The sequence below is a fragment of the Amblyomma mixtum genome, chromosome 5 (assembly GCF_055824585.1).
Source record: "Amblyomma mixtum isolate Tamu chromosome 5, ASM5582458v1, whole genome shotgun sequence".
NCBI classification, from domain to species: Eukaryota; Metazoa; Arthropoda; class Arachnida; order Ixodida; family Ixodidae; genus Amblyomma; species Amblyomma mixtum.
The window spans coordinates 139,784,685-139,804,622 of NC_143016.1; positions in this window are offsets into that span (position 1 = coordinate 139,784,685).

Consider the following 19,938-nt stretch of genomic DNA (forward strand, 5'->3'; position numbering starts at 1 on the left):
ATTCAACCTATGTTATTTTGGTACCATTTACTTCTTATTTTTCTGCGTGATAAATGTTTTTGCGACCTGCAGACTAACCATTGTCTTTTTTTCTGGCGTCTAACATTAAATTATAGCCGAGTTTTTAACCTGATTACGTTCCATTAGACGACAGTCCAAGGAAACAAGCCTGCTCTTTCTGTTTTGAGCTAATCGTAGCAACTGGTGAATATTATGTGAAACAAAAATAGAGTGACGACCACATATTTATTTGCGATTCAGGCGCGATGTACTACGCGAAGAGTACTTTCCATGTCCTTCCCAAGTTGACCTAGAACACGTTGCCAAGGAAGGTCGCACTTGATATCCAGGAGCCTTAGGAATCGACGGCGAGCTAAAGCAGCCGCATTTGCCAGGAAATAATGCCGGCAACAATATGGCTGAATTGGGTGGGAGCTGGAACGCTGTTTCTGTACGAAACCAAAGTTTCCAATGAAAAGCAGCCAGTTTGCTGCTTAAACAATCGATACTGAATAAAACTGGCGCAACAGCCCCTTCGGACGTTTGCGCGAACGACAGCAGGTGGCACAGCTCTTCCAGCTATATAGCCATATTCTGTGCTTTTGCGAGAACTTCTTACTCGCGAGTCCCCATTTGGTGTCTTGCTCCTCTGCCGTGGCCCCGTGGCGCACAGGGTAACAGCCTGCAGCGCATGACCCTGACAAAGTTATCGCTGCGAGAGTCTACAACAAAATAGCATCTGGTCGGGCATACGACGGAAAAGCGAGTGTTCTACAGAAACCGTAAATTGTGCGCCGTGACCTTATGGGTTCTTTATTTATTAATAAGTGCGAAAAGGGCGCAGTGACGCCTGAAACGTATACAGACAATAAAGGTGTACGTTGAGCAGAAAAGGTACACATCACGTTTATTGTTTGTCAGGTATAAGAAATAAAGTTTTACATGAAGAAATGAAGAAATGACATGCCGCGTGAAGAACTAGCGCTGAACCAACGCCGAAAATCTGGTGCTGTCATTCCCACCAGATGCTGCTGTTCGGGGTGGAAAGCCTGCAAGCGCCAGGTGTTCCGCTCATCATCCTTACTTGTGGCCCGTTTAGGGCTCTTACCTCGCCAAACATTAAAGATTAGTAGCATTGCCTCACAAGCGAAACCGCAATCGCATCTACTTACGCGGCTAGCATTCATTTTAACTGGATGCCGAACCAAACTTCTGCAGCTGCAGTTCTGGGTGCAGATGGTAGCTGAGAGATAAGACTTATAGTTTAGATGAACTACCTCGTAAGCAAAGGGCATAACCACATTTTTTAGTATATTCCATCGTCTACGCAGCAACTGGCGGCCACACCCTCAAGATGCAGATGCAAAGTCATAACCCCCCCCCCCCCCCTCCCCTTCATTCGCGGGCTCATTTTAAGGGTACACCTTTGACCAGAAGAGTTTGCAGCGGCGAAAAGAAATGGCCGTGTACTGCAGCGCTCTATAGGCATTATCTAGGGAGCATTATTGCTCGAGGTAAACGTTCCCATCCTTTTATGAGAAATTAGAAGCACTGAAGGCGGTGGTTGCGTGCTGCGCAGCCATCATTATTACTCTAACCGCCTTTGAAAGGTGACATCATTTCTTTGAAGCATCTTCCGCACAAAAAGTCTCCATTCATCCTCATTGCCCTCTCGCTTGTCAGGTCTAGAAAACGCCTAGCAAACAGTACTAGGTATGCGTTAAAAGAAAGACGTGATGCTAAATCGCAGCTCTTTTGTGTTTATGCACAGCTACAGCAGAGAACACGATCGCAAGTTCACGTGTGCTAAGTATTACGCATACGAAAATAAATAGAAGGAGATTTTCTCCTCTGGTATTTCATTGTCGCCAGGTAGGTGCTCATTTCCAACACCTCAAAAAAAAGTTTTGTTTTAGTATTATACGACATAAATAGTAAGCCTGCTAAGCTGCGAGAGTCAGTCATTCGAAGATGTAGCTGTTCAAACGTAACTAATGCCGTCCACGTTACAAGCGCCGACCACAAGGCCCTGTGCACTGAAGCCACCACGAGCATGAAGCCGTCCAAGCGCGCTCACCACAGCATATCCCTTGAGTACTGGTCGTTTTTCATTTCCTGACCCACAAGCGCAAACTGAACTTGTCCTGATTGATGTAAGAAAAAGAAGAGGTCAGAACAAGTTAAAAATATGGTCTTGAGGTGCAACGGACGCCAGTAAAACGCCATGAAGCTCGCATCACAACAACACAAATTCCGCACGCTTACAACACCTGCGCCGATAAAACGCAATTGCGAGGACGGGCTATTGCAGAGTCAGTTTTCCAAGCCTATACCCATGCAGGTTTTGATGCTTACGTGCAACTCTTTATCTCTGAATGTTTTGACCTGAAACGTTCCAAAACTCAGTTCAGATTCATTCGCTGAAAACCGCTTGATATCACACAGGCTACATTTATTTTAGTGACATTTTTTCGACTGTGGTAGGCGCTTGTATTCAAGATTTAGACGATTGCCATACATTGTTTTTTTTTTATTCGGTGTATACCTTGCAATCCTCAACATGAACAAATCTGTCCGCATGTACTGAAAGTTGCCGGCAGCAATTTAGCCAGCCAGTGGTCCCGTACCTGAAAGTAAATAAACTTCAGCACAGCGTGGACCGTGCGCAAAGTTTTCACAAAGCGTCAGTGATAAAAACATTGCGCAGTTATCCATAGAAAAGTACGTATTGTACACGCGTTCGGCGACAACAGCGAACACCGAACACAGTTTCCAATAATGCGAACAATACTTGGGGATATGGACTGTGCGTCATGATTTCGCATCAGGCCGTAGTGAGTATAGTCGCATGAAACCGCCTTAAGCTGCGCCTTGGTAGTAGAAAGTGGAAGGGCACTGCAGTTTATAATTCATTGTGAGGGCGAGGGAAAATGAGGTGATGTGGGGGACACCTTTAGAAAGCTCCCGAAAAATTCTATATTAGAGAATTTATCACGTTGTTCGTAGCCGTTATGGACGTGTGAGCGACCGTTCGCAAAGTGGGGCGGTGCCGCCGTCTCACGGTTAGTACAGCGGAAATCACATGCTTGCTGGCATTCTGCCAGCACTTGCCGCTCCCAAAGGACCAGACACATTCACGAGCATTAATTCACCGACGGAGCGCACCCAACGACCGGACGCTCCGAGGAGCATAACACACCGGTGTAGAAGGGTTCTTGGCGCATTTTGTTGGACTTGAGAAGGGTTGACATGCATATGTCTGCAGTCGGATGAAACCATGACTTCTCACTTCTAGAACTCTTCACTTTTAGTCACTGAATAAGGTGTTGGCACGATACCGCTCTTGTCTGTCGGCCACTCTTCGCGACAGATGGAAAGAACGAAACATTGCAGGGGCATTATCCAGTCGCTTATATTTCGAGCCCCTACTGGAAACGTCAAGCTAAAGAGTACCTGCATGAATCCTAGCTCTTTTTGGTCAATCTCACAAATTTCACTTCGGCAGTGTGATGATTAAAGCTGAATAAATCTTAAGGGCCAATGGAACACTGGTGTAGAAGGCACAAGTCTGTGAAAGGTGTTTGATTTAGCTTCTACCACCTAGTTTTATACATGACCAACGAACTATGAATACACAAGTGATTTTTTTTTGCAGTAGCCTAGGTGTGGCTGCCGCAACGACAATCAGTGACCCATCGCAGTAGGTAACGACGAGCGTTCCGACAGCATTATCCAGGGTGTATCAAGAGTTAAAAAGACACAGGCTCTGGTTGCAGCAAGGTGCTACGCCGACCCACGAAATGTGCCCCCGGCGGTTTATTTCGAGGGCCTTTTATCAAGACCACGGAACGAAAGGAGGGAAAGGGATTGGGAGGAAGAAAGCGGCAGGTTGCTTTCATAAACTGCTGATAAACTGCAATCTGATACACAGGGGACGTAGCCATCAAGAGAAGTGAACTTCCACTAAGCGGATGCGAATGCTTATGCACCGCTTGAGTAATTCCATTCCATTTTGCACCATTGCCTTTTACTATTTAACTAGGTTTCTGCTTCGAGCTGTTTGTCTCTTTGGTATCATATTGCAGTCATCTAGCCGTCGTGAATAACTTGTTTCATAATCACTTGTGAATGTGGCACTGGAGCTGTGGTTAGAGAATCTGCTAGAAGCCTAACCTTGAGCATAACTACGCCCTCTGCTACAATCCATAAAACCCCCTCTACAATCCCCTCTTCATCCTGACTCCGCTGCATTTACATTTCTTTGAAGTATGCCTAGAACCGAGTCGTACAGCAGGAAGACACACACGCACACGCACTCGCACGCACGCACGCGCGCACATACACACACACACGCACGCACACACACACACACACGCACACACACACACGCACACACACACGCACACACACACGCACACACACGCACACGCACACGCACTCGCACGCACACGCACGCACGCGCGCACGCACACACGCACGCACGCACACACACACGCACACACACACAAACGCACACACACGCGCACACGCACGCACGCGCATGCGCACACGCACACACGCACACACGCACACGCACACACACACACACACACGCACACGCACACACACACACGCACACACACACTCTCGCCCAGAACAATGGCCGCATGTTACTACAAATGCGGCCGAGTGGAACCACCGCTGCGGTAATAAGGGCAGCAAGCATGAGCGACAGGGTGGTTGCGCAGTTGTAGCTGCCTTTATCTGCACATTTGCGATATTATCATCAAGGAATCTATGCAGTAAAATGAAAACAACTAGAAAATGGAGGAAGATTTTTCTGGGAGGACGGATACTGCGATAAGCATGCGTCACCCCACCAAACCCAAAACAATTTTATTTTACATCTCTATCCAAATTTTAAAGACCTTATAAAGGGAGCTTCAACACCGGGCATAACATCACAGAGGATACACAAGATATGCTGAGCACTTTCTTGATAACATACTTACAATTCATTTTCTTTTACAGTATTTCCACCTGTACGTCCCTAGATTGTTGCGATAAGAGTTTACAAGTGCCGAAAAAGGCTTACCCGCTTCATAGACTGGCTGTAGCATGTGATTCGTGGAAACTTCTCGACCTGAATCTCAATGTAAAAGCAGCTCGTAGGTGAAAGAAAGTGCATAGCTTTAAGTGGTCTTTTCAGGATCGATCGCTTTGTCAAAGTTAGTGCCCGAAGAAATAAAGAGAGATGCGGTGGCATAGCGTCTCTGGTTTCCAATTAAATATTCGTGATCATGCCACATCGCGCTACCACCTTGGAAATGGCAGTGACGAAACTGTTCGCTAGATTACACTCGCATATTCGTGTCTCTCGCAGCATTTAATTTATTCAAACTTACCTCCTGTTTGGCACGAAAAGGAATGGAGCACAAATGCGGTCCTGGGGCACTAATTTTCCTTCGACTCAAGTAGTAACCTTGAACCCTGCTGGCCACCAAAAGAAGAAAAGCAAGACAACTATATTTTTCGAGACCAGAACCGACATACTTATCGTTAGACCCTCTCTGATTTCACTTCCTAGGTGAGATCATGACTTTCACATACACTACCTGTCTTCCTGCATCCATTGCATATAACATCTGTAGTCAATACGCTGCTGCCGCTCGAAGTGCGCGTGTTCGAAAATTCAAAAGAGCTGAGCCGCAGCGCTGGCTCAGTGGTTATGTTGCTCGGCTGCTGTCCCCAAAGACGTGGTTTTGATCCCTACCGCGCCAGTCGAGTTTCGAGGAAGGCAAAGTTTAGAGTCCCGCGTACTGTGCGATGTCAGTGCACGTTAACGAAACCATAGCGATCGAAATTTCCTGCGCCATTCACTAAGGCGTCCCTCATAGCCTTAGTCGCTTAAGGACGTTAAACCCCAAACAACCATTTACCATAAAAGAGCTCAGATTCGCATGATGCGCCAAGAAATCCTTTAAATGCTTTGCGTGTAATTTTAAAGTAAGGTGAATTGTGGTTCAGTGACGAGTTAATACTTTGGTATGTTGTTATTGTGCTGCCATGGCAGCTCAGTGTTCATGATATCGCTGCTTTTCCGGGGGTCGTTGCATCGAATTCCGGTCAGGCAGCCGCATTGCGATGGCTGTGAGACGCAAAAGTTTCCTCGTAAAGTATAATATCAGCGGACGTTACTGAATCCCAGCTGGTGGAAGTTAATCCCGTGCCCTCCACTACAATGTTTCTCAAATCACAAGTTGTCTGGAGCATTAAAAATCGCGTATTATACGACATCATTTAGTTTATTTTAGTCTGTGAAATCATTTCACTCGTGCGATTTGTGTCCTTTTTATGCTCTTGCCTTTCCGTGATTGAGACAAAAGCATGTTATGTTAAAGATGAAATTTGACCAGAATTGTACTTCTCTCTCCCTAAGATGAAATACTGCTTTGACCAACGGTAAAGCAATCAAATATTCAGAATAAATAACCGGTTTGACCAATGGTAAAGATATAAAATATTGAGAATAAATAACAAACCCAGAGCACATTTTCTATGAAAGATATGCATTGCAGTAATGATATAAGGTGGCGCTATAGAGCAGCACGCACTGGTAACTTGGAAAGCACGCAGATAATTTCGCTCAGTTTCCCCTCAGGGATAACTGCGCGGGTAGAAAGCTTGGACGTCCAGACAAGTGCTCTAGGAGAAATTGTTCTATCCTGCGTGCTAAGCTGTTTGACACATGAAAAATCACCACAAAGAGGAAGAACACATAAAGCCACTAATTTTACTTCATTTTAATATACGGCAGACAATGTAAATCTACTTTACTAGGCCAAATATGTTGACATCAAATAAGAGATCCCGTCAAAGCATGAATAAAACAAGGCTGTACTAACACAAAAAAGCGTAAAAAAACGACGCCCATTCATGCCTAATTAAAAGTAGGTGCTGTGTTCAGCGTGCGATTAGCATTACGGTGTGATATTGCGAAGGTGTCAAAACTAGTTAGATGAAGTTCCTTGTTTTCTCTCGTGCCCTGTTGCTAGGCAGTCAGGAAGGCTGCGGCTGCGCTAAAGCTTCCGGTAGCAGCTCCCCTAAGGACTTTGTAAATCGAGAAAGATTACTCGCTTTTTCCGTTATTCAACGCTTGTCGGAAATCACTGACAATATTAGCAGAAACCTCTTTTCGGAAAGCAATTTATGTAGATGTTATTCTCGTAGTCTCTATCCTATTTTTATCTGTCACTTTTTATCCCTGAAATTTTATCCGCGATATGGCTGGGCCCGGGTGATAACACTATCTTGTGGCCGGTACAGTTTTCCTCTTATATTTTCGACTTGTCGCCATACATTCGCTAGGCTTTCAGGGGCAGTTATTAGCCGCATACATAGGACAGCCACGGTCAAACCTTGCTCTCTCGACGGTGCGTCGTAAAACTAGATGTTTTCCCGCTGACCGTCGTAAAGTGCCAAGCGGTGCGATGCGGGGACTCGTATTTGTGCCATCGTAGATGGCCGAAAGAAATGTGAAGGAATGTGTGGCAGTCAGCTCTTGTAAGCAGGGTGCGTGGCGCCAGTAAAACCGTGACGATGCACTGTAAAATTCGGCGTTGCAGCACCAAGAGCGCTTTAGTTTCGTATTTGCGGACACTGTATTCGCATTTATAGTGCAGTGATATCTCTGTTTACGTAGAACGAGGCGCATCTAGCTGCAAACGAAAAATGTAAAAGTATGAAAGCGAAGAGGAGAGTTTCATATTTTATTTAGACCTCCTTTATTCCTCTGAGACTGCAGATTTACCCAGTGGAAAAAAAAAAAAACGTTTTATTTTCCTCTAATACAAGTGGCCCTTTCCCACAAAAAGAGGCATGTCGCGAGGACTGGTTATTCATCTTTCTTGTACTACCTGTCCTAGTCAGTATTACTTCCAAGTTCCAAAGGTAAGCATTCTGTACTCTAAGATATTTAAAAAGAAGGGCGTTAAGTGCATTGGAGCAGTCAAGCTGAGTGCACAGAACGTTTTATACAGCCTGTATGATCGCACGAAATTATCAAAGGCGCTATACTTTATAACCATTCCATAGCGCCAACGTACTTCCTTTGATTAACGGGAAATGTTTATATCAAGTGGCTTGCTACAAATCCGCTGCAGCGCTCTTCCGTGGTGTGTGAAAAGTCTGCCTGGAAAACATAATTGTCCGCTCAATCCTGCTGTCACCTTCAGCGTGCTAAACCATCCTTATGTATGGAAGTTTGGAAAACGCCTGCCCTCGTGTGGTACTGCATTTGGCCTTCCTTTTCCGAATCAACTCGAAGCGCCTGGTGCCGATCTGTGGCGAACTGCTCAGAAAAACATATGCTCAGAAAAACTGCTCAGAAAAACATGGCTCTCAATAGAATCTCTGAAAAACAGTCCTTCCAGACTCTGCATATAATGTCACAATTAATGCGGCTATCAAGAGGGCTATTTAAGCTTAAAGCGGCTCGTATTAGAGACGGTGACGATGCACTGAGATGAAATGTGGCTTCGTATGTGCACTTTTGGAGAAGGCCGATTTTCACAAACAATGTAGGAAGAAGAGAGCAAAACGCTACAATTTACTTCATTTCGTCTGTGCTTTTGCGGCTCCTGCTGAGATATCCTCAACTTGAGCACCATCCAGTGCCAGGACATTTTTCCGGACGTGCATTTGATGAAACACCAGTGGGCTTATTTCAACGTTACTTTTCAAGGTGAACTATCGATCTATTTTGAGAACGGCAAGGCCATACGCAGATCGAGGTGGCACTCAGCAACCACTTAAAAACTAAATTTTATTCTGAAAGACGCGCTCGGAATAGAAGTGGCCTTAGACGGATTAATAGTGAGCTACAAGAGCGCATATGTCTGGAGCCCCTTCATTCTGCATATAACGAAATCACTCATTTCGTTACGCGTATTTTTCTAATGATACCATGTTTCGCTCCACAAAAGTTCTTTTCAGTTATCAGCAGCCTTCAGTCCAGCCGCAGTGTTACACACCAAGCTAAGCGAATAACAGTTTGCTCTCTTCTTTGGTTGCTCATCCAAGGAGATATGACAGACTCCAACAACAAATTGCAGCCCATTCGCAGTGCATATCAGAAATACTGAGCTAGTAAGCTTCATGATCTAATAAGCAGTAATGTCGTCAGTGATAAAAAAGCGTGCTGGTTCCGCTTTGCCTCTCGGCCTACAATATTTTAATTTCGCTAGTTTAAGCCTGTAATAAACTTTTTCTTTCCGCATTTCAATACTTTTTTCAATAATAAACTGCCACTTTCACGTTTGACTTAATCTTTATGCAGTTGTTATTTGGCGTTTGATTAGTTTCAATTGCTCTTTTTGTTTCGCCAATATTCGAAATTATATTTTTTGGTTTGGTTTGGTTTGGTTTATTGGGGTTTAACGTCCCAAAGCGACTGAGGCTATGAGAGACGCCGTAGGGAAGGGCTCCGGAAATTTGGACCACCTGCGGTTCTTTACCGTGCACTGACATCGCACAGCACACGGGCCTCTAGAATTTCGCCTTCAAGAAATTCAGCCGCCGTGGCCGGGATCGAACCCGCGTGTTTCGGGTCAGCAGCCGAGCGCCGTAACCACTGAGCCACCGCGGCGTGGCAAATTATATTTTTAAAATTTTGGGATCTTTATAATTACCTTTGCGACATTCTTATATTTTGCAGTCTATATCACTAACCGAATAACTTGTACTTATAAGTCCTCTGCAATCAACTACGTTTTCGTTCACCCCACTGTAAGACATCCATGCCACATTTTATTATCGACTGAAACAATACATCACGTGACGTAAACTGAGCAGATGATGCTAAAAAGCTTTGCAGTCTTATATGCAGTAATGTAGCAAAGTTGTTTTCTTGATCTCTCACGTTTATATGAATACGTTTCGCAAAACCTGGATGTGTATTCGGGTGTACCCCAGGGATCAGTACTTGCGCCTGTTCTGTTCCTCATTTATATAAATGATATTCATTCCAGTGTTAGTTCATCGATCCAGCTTCGCCTTTTTGCAGACGATTGTGTCATATATATAGCTGTAAAAAAATCTGACGATCAAATTCTCCTTAACAATTCCCTAGAATCAATCCACACTTGGTGTATGACCTGGGGAATGAAACTTAACGCAGATAAGACCAAAAGTATTACATTCACTAATAAGGAGCATGCTCTAAGTTTTACATACACACTTGGTGACACACAGGTTAAAAAATATGATCAGGTGAAGTATCTGGGGCTCATCCTAACATCTAACCTGCGTTGGGAGCCCTACATCAAATCCATTTGTTCTAAGGCTGAAGGTAAATTACATTATTTAAGGAGAAAGCTCCGTAACACGCCGGCCCATATTAAACTCAGTGCCTATAAAACTCTTATAAGACCTACCCTAGAATATGCGGATGTAGTCTGGAGCCCCATCAAAAAAGTTTAATCAACAAATTAGAGCCCATCCAAAAACTAGCAGTGAGGTTTGTCTATTCAAAGTATTCACGCCAAACTAGCTCTACCAGTCTAATAGTTCAGTCAAATTTACAAAGCCTGTCACAGAGAAGAATCATTTCAAGATTAAAGTTTTTGTTACAACTTCTTCACGGTCACTTCAAAATAGCCAATTCACAATACTTGCACCCGCCATTCAAACACTCGTCTAGAACAAACCATAGTCAAACACTTCGTCAACCAGTCAGCCGTGTAAATATCCACAAGTACTCCCTGTTTCCAGATGCTATATCATATTGGAATAAATTGCCTGAAGATGCGGTGAAGTGTACGTCCGTGGAACTATTTCTTAATTATATCGCAAAAATTGACTTTTCTGTTTAAATCTCTCCTAATCTTTTTGTGTTTGGGTCAGAGAACATCTCTGTATTTTTGAATTTTTGTTTTTACTCTGTTTGATCAATGATGCATTGTAATCACTCCTGCATGGGCCCGAAAAGGGCCTGCAGTATGTTCAAATAAATAAATAAATAAATATTGCGAGTTCTAACCCTCTTAAAGGTTTTCCAGCCTGTCTATACAAAATTTCACCTGTTCAATTCTCTATATTTCTAGATATTTCTTCTACTTTCCTTCTGAAAACACCCTCAAAACACAATAGCCTACAAAACAGGCTGTAAATAACTCACGTTCTGCCTGGATTATGTTTCTAACTAACCTGAATAACACGATTATATTTCGAATGAACACCGTTGCAACGATACAGCCAATATTGCCTGAAATTTTTTTTAACGTTTTTCAGCACACCAATGTGGGCACACTGATGGAGTGCGTGGAAAGAAGCACAAATCTCAGATCTCAAACGGCGAGGAATCGCGAGAAGGAATAACAGGCTTTGAGCATATAGTCGGCTACAGAGGAGGTCGCCCCGGACGGCAAAATGCGGTGCTTTACTGCCATAAATTCTGAAAAGGCGCAACATTCCCAGATGTCAACACGACGTCGGTGAGGGACGCAAGCCACGGGTCATTCCGCTGCTCCGCAGGCATATCAGCAAGGCTACGAGATGAGAGGACGGGTTCTGCATCCGAGGAGCAAGCAGCGTCGCCTGAAAGGGGAATACGAGACAAAGCACCGGCGTCCATGTGCTTGCGGCCAGATCCGTAGATGACGCCGATGTGAAACTCCTGAATCCGGAGAGCCCATCGAGTGAGGCGGCTGGCCGGGTCATTAAGAGAGGACAGCTGTAGAGCGCGTGATGGTAGTTACGGCGTTGAACTGGTGAACGTACAGATAGGGCCGCAATTTCGTTAGTGCCTATACAATAGCTTAGCCCTCATTTTCCGTAAGAGATTAGTGGCTTGCAGCTTTGATGGGCCCGCGGCTGGAATACGCAACGATGTGTTCTTCGAAGCTATCTTTTCGGTGAGCCGAGACAGCTCCGAGGCCAACGCCACTCGCATCCGTTTGGAACTTAGTAGATGCTGTTGGCTCGTAGTGACAAAAAATTCCCACATCATCGAATGTAGGGTGAAGACGCATTGGTAAGAGCGAACAGCTACGTGTAGAGGAGGAATTATGGGGCGTATACGGACGTTGGCCTAAGCATTTTCAGAGGGAGCACAACGAAGTAGCTGTGGTGAGCAGGCAGAAGACGCTGTCTCAAGAGTAGCGACCATGCGACGACGACGGAGGCGGGCCACATGTCTTGGAGCAGACTGTGGAGCGGACTGTGTCACTTACGTCGGTTGTCGTGCACCCACTTTCTCCTCAAATTCGGTGCGGAGCAGCTGCCCCGAAATGCAGTGAAGAAACCTCAAGTGCGCCTTTCAGCTAGCTGTTTTATTCACACCATTTCTGCTGGGCTAGATCGGCACCCGAGAAAGAACGAACTCGACTTGCTTATATAATCTGCACGCTTGAATATTCATATCCTAATACGATTTCCTACATTCAAGCGTCCGCCTCCGCTGGTTTCCTTTTATGGCAAGAGGCCTATGTTTGCTGCTATGGAAGATTTTTCCTGGAAAGGTTTATTGGCTCTGCGGTTATGTACTCATGCGCAACGTGGCTTCTCTATCGTGGCCGAAGGTTGTACTATCGACAAATAAATTAACTATCTCACCAGAATGCAGAAATTAGAGGGGCTAAGAGCGTTATATTTGCGCTTTCTCGGAGAAGACTGGCTATGAGAGGGCCCTCAAGTTTGCACATCAATGAGCTAGAAAAACAGGACCATCTAAGCTATACTGTGTTCCTTTAATAACCTTTTCTTGAGCATATTGAAGAAAAAGACAGCCTATTTTAAGAAAAAATTAGGCTAAGCATAAAGCTTCCTCACACTGGGCTCTTATAGTTCTGCGTTCACTGCTATTGGAATGAGCGATGAAGGCAGCATGTCACCCTAAGGACGCTGTACGCCTATTCAGATAGCAGTCGCGAAGCTCTTGATGAGGCGAACAGTTCTAAACGGAGCGAGCGCTGATCGCTTTGAGCCAACGAAAAAAAAAGCTGGAGACAAAAAAATAGACTAAAAAAACTCGTGACCAATAACAAAGCCCTGAAAGTAGAATTTGCTATCTGTGGAAAAGACTCCATAATAGCTCTTCATTAAGGTTTAGTTTATGGCTTCGCACTATATGAAACATTAGAAAACGGCAGCGTCTTGTTAGTTACCAAACGTTAATGCACGCATACGCGCACTCGCAAACAACAGGAGCAGCTAAGCGCTGTGCAGGACTATGTGAATGCGGACAAAAACTACTCAACGCTTCATTAAACTAAAAATTGCTCTAGGCTCAGCATTTTTGCCTTGCTAACAGGGCATAAGCCTACATGTGAGTAATGAACTTGACCTTCTGGGAGGTTTGTTTGGAGGTTTGAAGCTTAGATGCTTTACTCCTCATAAAAAAAGTTGGACTGCGAGAAAAAATTTGGCATGCTGTTGCCGGCACCGCGATCTAACTGCCTGCAGTGCAAAATCGCAGAAATAAAATTGAAACTAGTTCACAACTATGCCCGTTATACCCGGCCAAGCATATTTCTGACTAAGAAACAGCGTAAAACTCGCCTCTCTTCTAGACCGCAACCGCATATCAAGTCCTTTTTGATTTATGTTTTACTGACGAGACAAATAAAACAGTGTAGTCTTCCGACTTTGTCTTTCGAGTGCAATGCCAAGCCTTTTCAACAAAGCAGCCCTGTTTGCACATTTCACCAGAAGAAAAAGCTCCGAAATATGTCCCCAGGAAAAGGCACTCAGTTTAGCCTTGACTGCTGCTACACGATTTCAGTGTTCCGTGCTTTTCATCTCTCAGAAACGTACGCGAAACTGTACCTGGATCAAAGATTCCGTTGTAACAACTTTGACCCGAGCAGTGCCTCATGATTTTGTTTCGCCGCACTGAAAACTTTATCTCGAAGGTGGGCCGTGCGGGATTGGAAATTTACTGAATACTTCTACACAAAAAGCTAAACCCCGTCGACAACGCCAGTGCAACGATTTGAAATGCGCGGAAGCAGCCGGGGTTTTATGAGGTCACATGTTCCGCTCACAAAGGCAGCCGCCAGTTGCTGTGCTACGATACAAAATTGCATTAAAAATGTCTTTTGACCCTTCTTGTTCTTAAAAGGCTTCTCGAATTCATCACATTTAGCAGTTCAACTCTCGCTTGGTCGGAAACTGCAGCTGCAGACTTCTGGCTGAGTGTTCTTTTAATTCAAAGCCTAAACGGAAAGGAGAGCACAACAGAAAGTTCCTGCAGATGCAGGAAACACTGCATATAATCTGATTTTCTCACGAAATAATCACTGCAGCCTCCAGTTTCAGATTCCTGTCTTAATTTGCTAGGTGTAGTAGCTCCCTGTAGTAAAAGGCAATCTAGAAGTACGCCCACTAACTCGTTATGATAACCTATGTTCCCTGACTTCGTCGAAAGCTTGCAGCAGAGGTGTAGTGGCGTCAATCCTTGAACTTGTTTTTCCAGACACAGCCTCTTTATCATCCTCCGTGTAAAAGTACTCGACAAGGCAAAGCGGGACCATATGATAGGTATTTATAACAAGCGGAGAATGGTTTTTTTTTTTTTTTGCACTGAACGTAGGAAGTGAGCAGTTCCCCGCCAAGAGAGCTGAGAAAGAAAAATGAGTTTTTCCTGAAGATTTCGGGGCGTCGGACCGTCGGTACTGAAATGAACAGGAATACTGGCAGTAAATTTTGGAATAAAGTTTTCAAACATGAGTTGATTTTGACTGCAAATTTTGTTTCTTTACTTAAGAAATCAGTTCACACTGTGGATGAGTTCTATGAACAAAGTACGGAGGTGCTGGGCTGAGTAAGCGGCATCCTTAAAAATTGTAGGAAAGAAATTGAGCTTCTTTTTTACCGTGCGTATTGTCCTTCACCGATGGAAGCCTCAAAACTGTTCGTGTGTTCACTGCATCTACAGCCCTGAGCAAATGCCTCTTGACCACACTGCTGTATGTTGAGCCCTAATCAGGGCATTTGGGGAACCGCTGATGATCGAGATGTTCTGAAAGGTGAAAACAACAGCCCTTATCAGCAGAAAGGGTCGAAGCTTCAAGTACACCACATTCTCATCACCACTCTGTATGACACTACATTGGTGTGAAAGTTGCGTCTGTGAATAGCAGTCCTTAATCTGTGCCAATTTAATGCTGATGGTAGAAAGAGGGCAGGCCGATGGTTTCGTCACACACGCAAAGTAAACAAGAGATGGGAAAGTGTCTGAGTGCTTGCCAACGCTTCGAGAATGTAACTTTCCTTCGTCTCGGCAAAGCGTTCATCACAGGCGGGTTTTATGTAGGTCCTTCAATCCAAGTTGGAAGGCCTGAGCAACACTTTTCTCATTTCATGCCATGCTCCCGGGCCTTCCTTCTCCGAGTGAATGCCGCTGTTTAAAAACCGCCAATTATGAACGCTTTCTCCAGACGAAGACAAGTTCTCTTGTCGAAACGTTGTCAAGCACCATGAGGCTTTCTCCTTCCTTTTTCACTTTTTGTATTTGAAGCTAAGGATTCTGCACTGCAGGAAGCTTACCCTCGCAGCAGCCGAGCCTTCATCGATTGGGCCTTAAGAAGAACTTCCGCGGCAGAAATTTATCAAGCTGTGCTAGTAGAGAGGCGCGGCACAAAGTTGCCGCGGCAGAAAAGGGGTCGATCGAGAGCTCTTGAGACGGTGTTTTTTTTTTCTTTTTTTACCGCTTCCACTTTCATCTTAACTTTCCACCCTATTTGACGTTGAGCCGCTTAATCCGATCAACCACGGCACTCTTGGAGCTCATTAGGGATAACCTTAAAGGTTGAGCAGTTCCGGGTGCGCGGTCGTTCAATCTTCCGGCGCCAATACCTGGATTGGCCGCGTTGATTATCGAGTCCGAAGAATGCCGCTGCCACGAACGTGCGACAGCCATGGCCGGAAGTAAGTAATTAAAGAAAGGCGAAATCCTGGAAACCCAGCAAGAAGTTCGCCGTCAAGCACTTCCCGAACAGAGGGTAAAGGAGGAGAACTTCACACTTTATGTGATTATCAATATTATTCCTCTGCTTTCGCGTGTCCCGAAATTGCATAAAATGAGCGAGGTGAACGTGTCCGTGGGTGGTTGCAAGGTATATGGGATTTTATTTTTTTAGGTAGTGCCGGGGCAGGCCCGAAAGGTTTCGGTCCTAGATGTTTTTTTAGCTGTATAATCGAAAGTTGTCATAAAAGGTGTGCTTCGAAAAATTTCAAGTGCCATCTCGAAGCAAAGACAAAGAAACAGGAGAAAACCGAGTTAATTATTTTTTATCCGCATTTATATAAGTAAGGTAGACTATGGGCCAGTAAGTAGACCATATTGGCAAGGACAACTTTGAAACAAGGAAATCTTAGCAGGCAGGAGTTAACACTAATTTACACGATAGTTTCATGAGCTCCTAAGGGGCTGAGCCGTGATAAACAAACGTGCCCAAGACATGTGTGAATTAGAATGAGATTAGTTGTTTTTAGGTCAAATGCATAGTACAAATTGACACAATTCAATGGACGGAGCACAGCAAAATCTCCCGCCACCGCTTCCTTAATAATTGTTTAGGTCCTTTAAATTACCTATTATCTGACCTGAAATGTAGGACACGCGGATGATACATTTCAAGCAAAAGTTAATGAAATCTATGAGACTCGATCTTCCTCTCTGCGAACTCGCAGCGCGTGAATCCGGTACTCTAGTTTGGGCGGTCCTTGTTTTAGCACTGTGTTTATTAAAGTTGTTTCGCAAGCAAGGCGCCAACTCACTTGATTTCAGCAGTTCTTTTGCAACTTTTCCTTGCATGAATCCAGAAAAGACAGAATGAACGAGCTGCCTTTGTTGCACTTGAACGAGCTGCATTCTCTTCCCAACAGGGACTTCAATGCCGAGGTCCTGGTACCGGTACAACTATATGGAGCATGGCACACATAGAGAGGGTAAACATAAATAGAAATCAACATGACCTAATTCTTCAATGCAGCCTTCTTCGTCATTCTGTATTTTGTCGCGCAAAGAGCTTTTACCAGCCCTGTAAGATTTAGTTCGGGCTGGCAAGTACCCTGAGTGAGCGTTGCCGCACTTAGCTATGGAAGAACGAACTCGCGCTTAAACCCTAACTCGTCTTGGTTAATTTTCCTGCCGCGCTACGTAAAAGTGCTTACGATGAACCATTATTCTTGCAAGCGTTCGTTTCTCTTCTAGTTAATTCAAGGTTGATGGCACGAAGATACGTACGTGACTCTTGGGTGGCGCCGGTTAAGAGGCGTCACAGGAACCAGTGTCGAGTGTCGCTTCGTATCGAAGCAGACAACGTTTCAAACATGCTGCCAGTTATTCCTCTTTCTCCCAGGAACAAAAAAATAGAAAGAACTCTGATTCTCTTGGCCTTATGACTTTCTACCGCTTCGCTTGTTTTTTAGTCGCGTTAGTTAGGAATAAGGACAGAATTAAAGCAGTGCGGTTTATAAGAACGCAGAGATGTTTGGGCTTCGCATGCGTACTAAAACTGGAAACGCCGGCGGTTCTGGAAACCAGAGAGACGGTGGTGCCACTTCATGCCTTTGAGGTTAAAAATAAAAACCACTTTAATCTTGCATTCAATGAAAAATACCTTCGAAATGCATGTAAATTAACATTTCCTAAAACAATGTTTGATCTCAGACTTATCAATAATGAAAAAATAACCTTACAGAAAATCAGAACACTTGACAGTCAGTACACAGGAACACACTTGCACCGCATGAAACCCTTCCTCGTTGACTTGTGAACACTTATAATGGGAACATCTCCATCGTATGAATGCCGGATGTAGAGGAAGATATTTCTGCGGCTTTTCACCGGCAGTATGGATTGTCTAGGGCAGGGGTTCTCAAAGTTTTTTGCTTCGAGGAACCCCAAAAGCATTCAATAAGTTCCAAGGAACCCCCCCCCCCCCCTGCTTTCACTCATAAGCAATGTTGTCGAGTGCATTTTTGCAAAGAGAGAGTTGCAAAAGTTAAATGTTTCTTGCGCACATTGATACAAATACTAATGTGATGGGTGGTACTGCTTCCCTTTTAAGAGTAATTCAAAGCGTGGCTCAGTATCACTCAGAGGCAGTCTCATATCAGCTGCCGGGTCAGGGCTGGTGAGGGTTCTCGCGGAACACAAGAAGACAGCCCGCGGAACCCCTGTGTTCCGCGGAACCCAGTTTGAGAACCCGTGGTCTAGGACTTGAATGAGCTGTCGTCTCTGCACTTGCTGCATGCAGCAGTGGCAGAAAAAGAAAACGAAATGCAGATGCTACCACGGCGCTGTTTGTTGTACTGGCAATTGATGAAATCGCTTTTGTGGAAGACCCCCCGTTAACGTTGAGAGCCCGCTCTGCTGGGAAACACGAACGGGTAGGTGGCACACAGACTGGTTGGGAACTCGAATTTGTAGTGGATATGTATGTATTATGTTTAGAGTTCTGTGTTCTGAAGTCATCCAGTCTTTATCTATTTCTTTCTTGATTTTGTGCTTCAGTAGAAAGGACGCTTAGATCTGAGTGGTACCGGCATGCAGGCTGTACCGCTGGTGGCGGTCATTCTGCAAAAAGAGAGAATTGATTTTTTTAATGAAGCGTTCATATTAAATAGATATGACTTCGATTATTTTACAAAAATGCTTCTTTGAGTTACTCAGTTTTGAAGATAGGGAGCGCCTCTGAAAACAAAGAAAGGAGAGGCAGCAAAGAAAACTGCTCTGCTGCGGAAGAAGGAACTGTGCGCAACGATTGTCAGGCAACATATAGAGACGTTAATGCGGCACTACTGAAAACATTGTTTCCAGTGTGGAAAATTCCCACCTGGAACCTTCGTGTCGCAAAAGAATCAATCTCACATCGAAACTTGAGCATTGACTAATCAGGGAAAGAGCATTGCTGTCAAGGCGCTCCACTAAATGATAATTATATTGGTAATAACGATTGGTAACCATGCACGCCAATCTAGTGAATGAACCAGCTTACATCGATGTTTTCATTTTCGTATCTTCAAACCCAAATCAACTAGCAAACTAGAATAACCCCGACCTGTAGCTATAAATCTGACGTTAATTTTCTGCGCGAAAAACCATGATGATGATGTGTTAACTGTATCTGCGGAAGATTGCTACTGATCAATGCTGTGCAGCAGTGCGCTTACAAAACGTTTGAGGCAGCAGAAATCACCATTTTTTATTTATTTATGTTATTCACGTAGTTTCACCATTCTTGTAGAAGCCATAAAGGAATACTTGAAAAAAATCAACAATGCAGTTCACAGACATGCCTATCGAAAGCTCTGAATTTGATAAATGTGCTACTACTGAGTCATTCGGCCCTTTATGATAACTTGTTGTTTTCTATGCATGGACACATGCTCCAAGACGCGAAGCAGCTGTTCCCACTTAGTGAGGGTTACATTGTCTTAATTTAGAAAACACTGACACATAGGAGGGCATTTTTTGGAACGGCCTTCATGGTTTAAGAAATGATTAGAATGTCCCAGCGAACTTAATGACAAAAAGTAAGGGCCATAATGTTTCATCCACAATTCATTTTAATGGGATATGATTAGAAGTCTCTTAAAGGCGAAAACGTACATGGTGAGGCTACTCTCCGGCTGCGGCGTCAGCCTCTGTGTGAAAACGCTAGCTGCAAGATGGTGTATGGGTGGCTTGCCTCCCTCCACCCGCAGCCTGCCAATCGTCACTGTCTTCCCTGCCTTTCTCCCTCCTTTCCACTTGTAGGGAAGAGGTGGCAGACGTCAAACAAAGAATGACGCAACAAAATGGCAGTGACTAAAAAGAAAGTGACTCGAACGACAGCAGGCTCACGTGCAAAATACATCCCCTCCGGAAGAAACATGTATACAAAAATGAGGGTTGCGGGAGGTTTTCCTTCTCAAATTGCTCGGAAGGAGACCTGGGTTCCACAAGCTACA